The 9,037-nt window shown below is 32.6% G+C and overlaps 1 pseudogene; it reads right to left on the minus strand.

Annotated features, from left to right (window-relative positions):
* Positions 1-4,020: 4,020 nt before the first annotated feature.
* On the minus strand, positions 4,021-5,622 carry LOC109701946 (GTP-binding protein 10 pseudogene; annotated as a pseudogene).
* Positions 5,623-9,037: the final 3,415 nt, after the last annotated feature.

A 9,037-nucleotide genomic window follows, 5' to 3' on the forward strand; every position in this document is an offset into this window, starting at 1 on the left:
TAGTCATTTAAAGAAGCAGTCAGAAAAGGCATAGAAATAAGAGATAGAGTTTTCTTCAGAACATTTGTATTTTGGACAAAGCAGAGTACAGGGGTCAAAGATGCCAGATGGGGTTCTTTACCTTACATCTGTACTATATTCTGTATACAATGGACTTTACAAGATCTCACAATTGTTTTAGGATTTCCATCTAATACTGGTCACAAACTTTGTTTCTTTCTTACTCAGTAAATTTCAAAGGCCCAGGAATTGCATGTGAATCACGAAAGCTCCATGGGGTTCAGACAAACTTTGAACTCCACATGGCAGGGAATAGAATTGAAAATTTCACAAAAACACCTTTATTCTCAGGGTCAACTCAGAAGGGACCAAGCAGTATAGAACAGGTGAAAACGAAAGCTAATCAAGAAAGGAAAGCCTTTCAAACAACATCAGTCACAGAAGCTCTGACTCACAATCAGGATACTAGTTGGGTTGTTCTTATTTTTCTTATTTTAACCAAAGCATTCCTTTTGGTTTTCCTTCATGTTCCTATCCAGTTCAGAAGAATGTTCCACTGCAGGCTTCTTTCTTGTGTCTCATAAATAAATCAGTATGATAAAAATAGCTACTTCTATCAAAGTTAAAGCAAAATAAAAGTCAAGGCTACTGCAATCTTCCTCTGTTCCTTCCTTTCTTTCTTATACTAAGATCCAGCTAACTCTGTGCAGCATGAATTATCAAAGGATGTGTGTGGGCTGATTTTGAAAAAAAAATAAGTATAAATATGTCTCTCTATATAAAATCTCACTATTTTTTCAAATATGCAATTAACCAGTGTTTTAGTGGAAATGTAACTCATTTTATTCTCTTTAAAAACACTTATTCATAGAAATATTTAAGAATATAATCACATTATATCTCTTTTACAAGAATACAAACAGTACTTATGATATAATAAATCTAGGGAACTTGGGGATATATGAGTGAACTGAAGATGGCTTCTCTAGTTGCATGTATGGGTAAAAGAGCCTTTGAAATTTAAGGAAGAATTTCATAAAGAAGAGCTACAGATAAATGCTTCTGGCAAGTTTTATCTTTTACCTCTGTATATAACTTAAACATTTTTTTCATTTAATTGCAGGAATTTAGCTTGCACTTAGAGACTGCCAACACCTCGTTGATGTCTCTTTCCCTGTTCTTCCCAAAGACATGGAGGAGTTTTGATACCATGTAGAATGTACTACTCTGCATTAGATCTTTGATATATGGAACATTCATTGCTTCAGAGAGTTCAATGTGGTTATTCTGGAGTCAACTAATGCATACTATTTCACATTCATTAAGTTTTATATAATATACCAGAAACTGAAAGCTAAATTATTTTTATCCTCATATTCAGTTACTTGTAATTCTAAATTTTGGCTAGAGCATATCTTTATATTTTACAGCAACAAATGCCATTGCAAAATTTACTTTAAAATGTCACTGCAACTTTCAGATTTGTCTTAGGATAGAGAAAGCTGGAAAGATTATCACTTTCACCCTTACAACAACAAAAAGATGGGCAATCTAAAAAATCACTACTTTCTCAAACATGTCAGAGAACTGAGCTTACAGAGAAACCAATTAAACCAAGGTATAAGAAAACACTCTCCCAAGGAGAGAGTGAATATGAATATTTACTTTTCTAAAGATGATAAGAGTTATCATACAAGCCATTAAGAAGAAATTATAGAGCAGATTATGAACTAATGTGAAGATATAGAAACCTTGAAAACTGCAAATATGAGAAACTCACTCAACTCATAGTTTCTTTTCCACAACACCACTACATACTCATAAAAATTATTGGGGCAGAGTAAGAGATCAGAGACTTTCTGTCATGGTGGAAGCTCAGGTAAATGGATACTGTGGGGAAGGCAGGAAACATTGTTTGGATATTTCTCTACACCCTCATGGAAGATGAGTATTAAGCAACAAGGGGAAAGGCAGTAAACCCTGTCACACTCAAGTTACACATGAATACTTATCAAAAGCAAAGAAAGGAAGCAGAAAAATCCCTCTTTTCTGAGAAAAGAGAGAGAAATGTCTTTCAGCCAGATCAATAAACATCTTCTTCCCCTCAACATGATCATTGAGCCTTTGAGGCTCAGGAATACACGATCTACCTAAGACTGAGGCTGAACCAAATAAAAGAGATGATTCATTTCTTTGCTTTCCTGCTGTCCTCCAAACCATCAACTATCGGGGAAGAAGCAAGCACAAGCCAAAGCATTACCTGGGAAAGAGTAGGAATATAAAGAACCACTGTCTTTGTGGTTTGTGGGGAGACAAAAAGACTTATACTGAAGGTGAAGAGGATCAAAGTATATTACATACTCACACATACATGCACACACACAGACACGTTTATGAAGACAGCATAATGAAACCCACCAAAAACTTTGGAAAAGAGGGGAGTGGGGAGGCGAATGGAAATATAATGAGAGAGATGAACTTGTTCAAGGTACACTGTATACATGTATGGAATTATCACAATGAAATCCCCTGTATTATTAATGTACGATAATTTGAAAATAAAATTTTAAAAAAGATGTTTAAATGGAGAGCATTATATAAAAATCTAATTCCTACCCTAAACAGAATATAATTTTCTAAGAATTTGAGTAAAATAATGATAAAATATATTTATTACCATCTTAACTAGATTTATCCAATCTTCCAGACGCAGAGCTAGAAAAAAGAAGAGGCAAACCCATTTCTTTTTTTTTTTTTTCCAAAACAACATTTTTTATTTAATAATTTACAGAGGGAGGAATAGCCATAGTTTTTAAATTCCAAAATAATTTTGAATAAAAAGTAGCTTCGAAGAACATTTTTAGGGGTTATTAGCTTGCTACTATTTTATAAAATAAAGTTGGAAATTTATAGATTAACCCATTTGTGCAAAAAATATATAGGTATAAAAAACTTCTGCAAGAACAAAAACTAAATTGAGGCGGGGGAAGGGTGGGGGAGGGGGCAGGATGGAGAAATGACCCAAACAGTGCATGCACATGTGAATAAATGAATAAAAACAAACAAACAAAAAACCAGAAAAAAAAAAGAAAGAAATACCACTATCAGAACAATGGAAAAAAAACTCCATAAACTATTAAAAATGGCTTTCTCTGGGAAGGATTAAGGGGCCTCATGTAAGAAGAAGGAACTGTTTTTCATTACATGCTTTTGCACTGTTTGAATCTTTTTTTTCACAATGAAGATGTACATTCTATAATAAAATTCATTTAAAGAGAAAAAATCCTATTTGTAATTATTTTTTAAAAACTCAGGGAGAAATTTAGAAATTTAATTTCTTCCAAATATATTAATGACTGATATTGTTTAAAGCTGGCACTTCCTATTTATTCTCTCTTTAATAAAATATGAAAGAGGAAAATGAAAAGAGTGGGACATAAGAAAATGAGATATATAAACCAGTATCGAAGCAGGGAAATAAAATACTCATCATACTTAGCTTTTTCCAAAATGCTCAAATCACAGACACTGATCTGCTTTTCTGTTAAGTATTATCAGTGATCTCTATTTTCAATGACCATAGGTTCAAATTTAGTTTTAAGATTTTCCACAAAAGAGAATTGTTATTTTGTGCAACCAGGTGTATGACAGACCCAAAACAAACAAGCTAGCAAGTCCTAGTTGCTCATTCTAATTATCAAGGGAGCCCTCCTATATAATTTTTAAAAAATGATCTCAGTGGGAACACTATAAGTAAAGGAATATCAGAGAATGTTATAACAAGTGGATTGACCATAAAAATATTTTTTACAAACTTTAACTCACAGTTACATTTTTGCTGTTTATATTCTTTGTTATAAAATAATAACTTTAAAAACTATCATTCCTGAATGATGGCACTAAATAATAAAAAGTGTAGAAAGCTTTCAAATTAATGTAATTTCAATACCATTTTTACCTAACATATATATATTGTACATAATTATCATGTACAACATGTTTTAAAGTATGTATACACTGTGGAATGGCTCATCAAGCTAAACAGCATGCATTTCCTTAGATTTTTTTTTGTGTGTGGTAGGAACCCTTAAACCTACTTTATTACCAACTTTCAAAATCTGATATTATTTTAACTATAGCCACCATGCTCTACAACAGAGCCTCAGAACTTATTCATGATAACTGAAACTTTGTATCTTGGGTAAACAATACCTCTCATCTCCCCAACCCCTGATAACAGCCATTCTATTCTGCTTCTGAGTTCAAATTTTTTTAAACCGCATATAATTTAGTTAATGTGGTATTTATCTTTCTGTGCCTAGCTTATTACTCTGAACATAATATATTACAGGCTCAACCATATTGCTGAAAATAACATGATTTCCTTCTTTTTAGGAATGAACAGTATTCCATTAATAGTATTTTTTACTAGATTTAAATTATATCATTTCTGAACTAGCGACAGTATGCTCTGATGGCAGCCTACTATAAGATATTGTATTGGAAATCCTTAAATCAAGCAGCTGTTTCTTATGATATGCATCATTTTCCTGGTTGGCCTGTTCATCCAGTGATGCTCTTATACAGTCTTTTAGTTCTTCAGTTCCTTCTCCTGTAAGTGCAGAGATGGGGATGATATGTTGGAACTCCACAATCTTTTCTGGAATCATGTTTTTTTCAAATAAATGCAAAAAATCTTTAGGATTCTGGAGTTGGTTCATCAGTTCATGAAATTTATCTTGGGCATTTGGCAAGTCCATTTTATTAACTGCCAAGAGTGCAGGTTTTGTGTGAAGTTCCTCTTTGTACAACTCTAACTCTTTTGTAAGCAGTATTATGGTTTCAAAGGCAGTTCTGTATTGAGTTCTGGAAGAAAGTTGAAATCCAGAAATATCAACAACAAAAAGTAGTTGTCTAGTTCTCTCTATGTGCTTGAGGAATTGCCCATTCCTTTGTTCATATAAGCTCCTTCTATCAAACCCGGAAGATCAGCTACTGATATCTGTTTAAAATCATTATAAATAATCTTTCCAAGTTCAGGCTTTAATGTTGTAAATGCATAATCTGCAATCATAGGTTTTGTATGAGAAACCTGACTTAGCAAAGAGGATTTTCCAGCATTTGGGAATCCTACTAGGCCTATATCTGCTATAAGTTTTAGATCACGGTGAATTACTCCTTTCTGGCCTTTCAAAGGTAAGAAATTTATAAGTAATTTACCATCAAGGCCACCTTCAGCTACCAAAATTCTGTCTTCCTCTTTATTGAGTTCTCCTATAATTTTGCCAGTTTCATCAGTTATGGAAATACATACAGGTGCAGGGATTTCACAGTCTTTTCCTTTAGAGCCTTTCAATGCACTAACCCTACAGTTTGTCCCTCTTCCAGCCACAAACCGTTTCTGAGGATATTTGTCTTTGAGTTGTTTTAATGTCATTTTTTTATGGGCTACAACCCAGACGTCACCACCTTTTCCACCTTCTCCACCTAAGCGAGGATAACCCATTCCACCACTTCCTCCCTTGGTGAAGAGTCTCAGGTTATCAATGAAATTTCCATACTTTCGAAACAACGTGCAACCGCAATGCACCATGCCTACCACCAGCTAGGATTGCCCGCCGCTGAAGCTGCGCCAACTTTAGTGCAGTGCTTTTTCTACATCACCACAGGCCACCGACGGACTCAGGCAAACCCATTTCTAAGAAAAAAAAGAATAACCCAATATCTAATTCCCTATGAAAAGTATGTTTTTAAGTAAAAATTAATGAAAAATCATGCAAATAAATAGGAAAACTAAAAATATCAAAAGACAATCATTAACAGAATCTGATTAAAATATGACACAGCATGGGAACAATCAAACAAAAATATAAAGGGCAGGTTGAAAGTTCTAATGGAAAAGGTGTGCAATGAATGAACAGAGGGGGAATTTTAGAAGCTATATGGAAATTATAACAAAGAACTAAATTGAAAAGGTGGAAATGGAAACAATAACAGGCGAAAGAAATTTCAATAAATTTATAAATAGACTTAACAACTGAGAAGAGAATGAGTTAATCACATTCTGGGTCAAGAGTTATCTCCTAAATTAGATCACAGGGAGATAAATGGGTGACGAAAATAAAGATAGGTAGAACCATTTCATTTGGTCTTACATATGTGTACTTGTTATTGCAGAAGAAAAATGCAAACAGAGAAAAAGTGAAAGATGTTTGGATAGACAAGGGAAGATCATTTTCTTAATTAACGAAAGACACTGAACAGTATATCCAGACTTCAGAAAAGAATAAATAAGATATCCCTCTCTACACACAAAATATATCCTAATAAAAGAATTTCTTTTTCTCTTTTTTTGTGGTACTGGGGCTTGAACTCAGGGCCTTCACCTTGAGCCACTCCACCAGCCCCTCCCCCCTTTTTTTGTTGTGAAGGGTGTTTTTGAGATAGCTCTCACGGAACTATTTGCCCAGCTGGCTTCAAACCTCAATCTTCCTGATCTCTGTCTCCTGAGTAGGTATGATTACAGGCATGAGCCACTGGTGTGCAGCTAATAAAATTCCTTATAAAACAAAAATACAGAAAAAATCTTGAATGTAGTTAGACATAAAAGTCATGTTATATAAAGAGGAATAAAGATAAGATTATAACACACTTCTTGTCAGAAGGTTTTATTCCCAAGAGAAGGTGATATACTGACATTTGTACAGTGAAAAATAAACAAACTGGAAAAATTGTCCACTAAAATTCTCTGACACTAGATTGGAGTCAGGATCTTTGTCATTTCCTGGCAGTACTGAAGCCAACCCAAACATAGTAGAGCCATTGCACTGCCACTCAGCAATAATGAGCAAACCTTCCCTTCTCAGATATTCATGGTGTCCAGGGGAAGTTCTGGACTTTTTGTCTCTTCCATCATAACAGATATGGCAACCCTCTTCAGTTGTCAGAGTGGTATCAGAAAAAGTCAGCTCAAACAAGATATAAACTTAATTGTTTTAAAATATAATACAAAATGGCCATTATTTAGTTGAAAATGACTAATGCTTAGAGCCAGCAAGATTTCACACTGATGAAAGATTACAATCTGAGATTACAGAAATATTAGAATTATATCATGAAACTATGAAAGCCACCATGATAGAAATACTTCAATAATCATTTATAGGCATGCTTGAAATAAAATTTTAAACAAATAATATTAGCAAAAAAAAATTCACTAAAATACATATAAAGTATAAAGAAAAACCAAATGCAAATGTTAAAACTAAAGAATACAGTAACTTAAATAAAAAGCTCAGGAGATGGTCACAACAGACTGGAAAAGTAGAAGAAAACATCAATGAACAGAAAAAGAAAATAGAAAAACAGAAATTAACAAATCTGCAAAATTTACAAAATAGCTAGAAAAAAAAAGATAGAGTGTCAGGAAACTGAAGGATAAAATAAACATTCAAATATAGCTTTCCTATTAAAATAATCAAAGATGAAGAGAGTTTGAGACTGAAAATTATTCAAAGAAGACTTTCTTAATTTTGAAAGAGATACAAAAATCTATTGATTTGAAGTGAGTGAACCTCAAACCAGATTGAACAGAAAATAATCTTCACTAATAATCTTCACATATAATAGTCAAACTTTTTAATACTATTGACAAGCTAAAATAATTCTTGAAAGCAGAAGAGAGAAGTGATCCATTCTATAATGGAAAAACATTCAAATATTAGCAGATATGTCATCAGAAGCCATGGAAGCCAGAAGGAAATTGTACAATATTTCTCAGGTACTGAAAAAAAAGTACTGACAACCCTGAATTCTATATCTAGAGAACAAGTTCTTAAAGCATGAAAAGAAAATCAAGAAATTCTTATGTGAAGAAAAGTTAAGCTTATTCTAAAAGAATAAAGTACAATCTCCAAACAAAAGGAAATAATAAAAAAAAGAACCTTGGTAAATCAAAGAAGGAAGAAGAAAAGAGATGATAAAAAAGATGTTTGAAATCAAAATAATCAAAATGGAATTTTAAAAGTAGTCAAGTAACTGACAGGTAGGCATAAAAGAAAATCAGTGAAATAAAAAACAGACAGAACAAAAGAAAACCTAAGTGTATTAAATAAAAAATCACTCTAGAGAATAACACATTGTTTTGAAGTATGACAGAAAACATATCAGGATAGATAATATCCTGAACCATAAAATAAACCTGAACAATAACAATTCAAACAGAAAAACAAACCTGAATAAAATAAATACAAAGTTCTCAAACACTGTAAACAGTGTATGTTCCTAGTTACAATTGAATTAAATAGAAATCAATATAAATAAGAATTTTACAAATACTCAAAAACTGGAAACAGACAAAACAAAACAAAATTAAAACTTATTTAAATAATAATGACTCCAAAGAAGTCTAAAGATGTATCAAAAAATACATGGAACTGAATGAAAATGAATATGCAACATCTGTATCACAACCTGTGATATACAGCCTAAGCAGTACTGAGAAAAATACATAACATTAAATATACACACTCAAAAAGTTCAAGTGGCAATTTAAACTGCCACCTTAAAACTTAGGGGGAAAAAAAAAGAAAGAAAACTATAAAAATCAATGCAGAAATAAATGAAATTAAATACAGATCATGTAGAGAAGGTCAATGAAACAACGAGCTGTTTCTCTTAAAATAAGAGTACAACTGACAAGCATTCAACATGGCTGATGAAGAAAAAAAGAGAAGACAGAAAAAATTACTATCAAAAATTATATAGGAGATAGTACTATAGACCTTGCTAATAGGGAAATTCTGTAAGTAATTTTTTTCAGACATAAATTTAACAGCTTAGATGAACTAGAACAATTCTTCTAATGTCAAAAATCTAGTACAATTCATTCATTATGACACAGATCATTGAAGTTGCCCTAGGCCTATTAAAGACAGAAAATAAATGAGGATAAGAGACCTGAAAAATGCTGTCGATTGTCCTTACATGGGTGATATTTTATGGAACATTCCACCTGACAACTAAAAATAAACATTTT

The sequence above is a fragment of the Castor canadensis genome, chromosome 12 (genome assembly GCF_047511655.1).
Source record: "Castor canadensis chromosome 12, mCasCan1.hap1v2, whole genome shotgun sequence".
NCBI classification, from domain to species: Eukaryota; Metazoa; Chordata; class Mammalia; order Rodentia; family Castoridae; genus Castor; species Castor canadensis.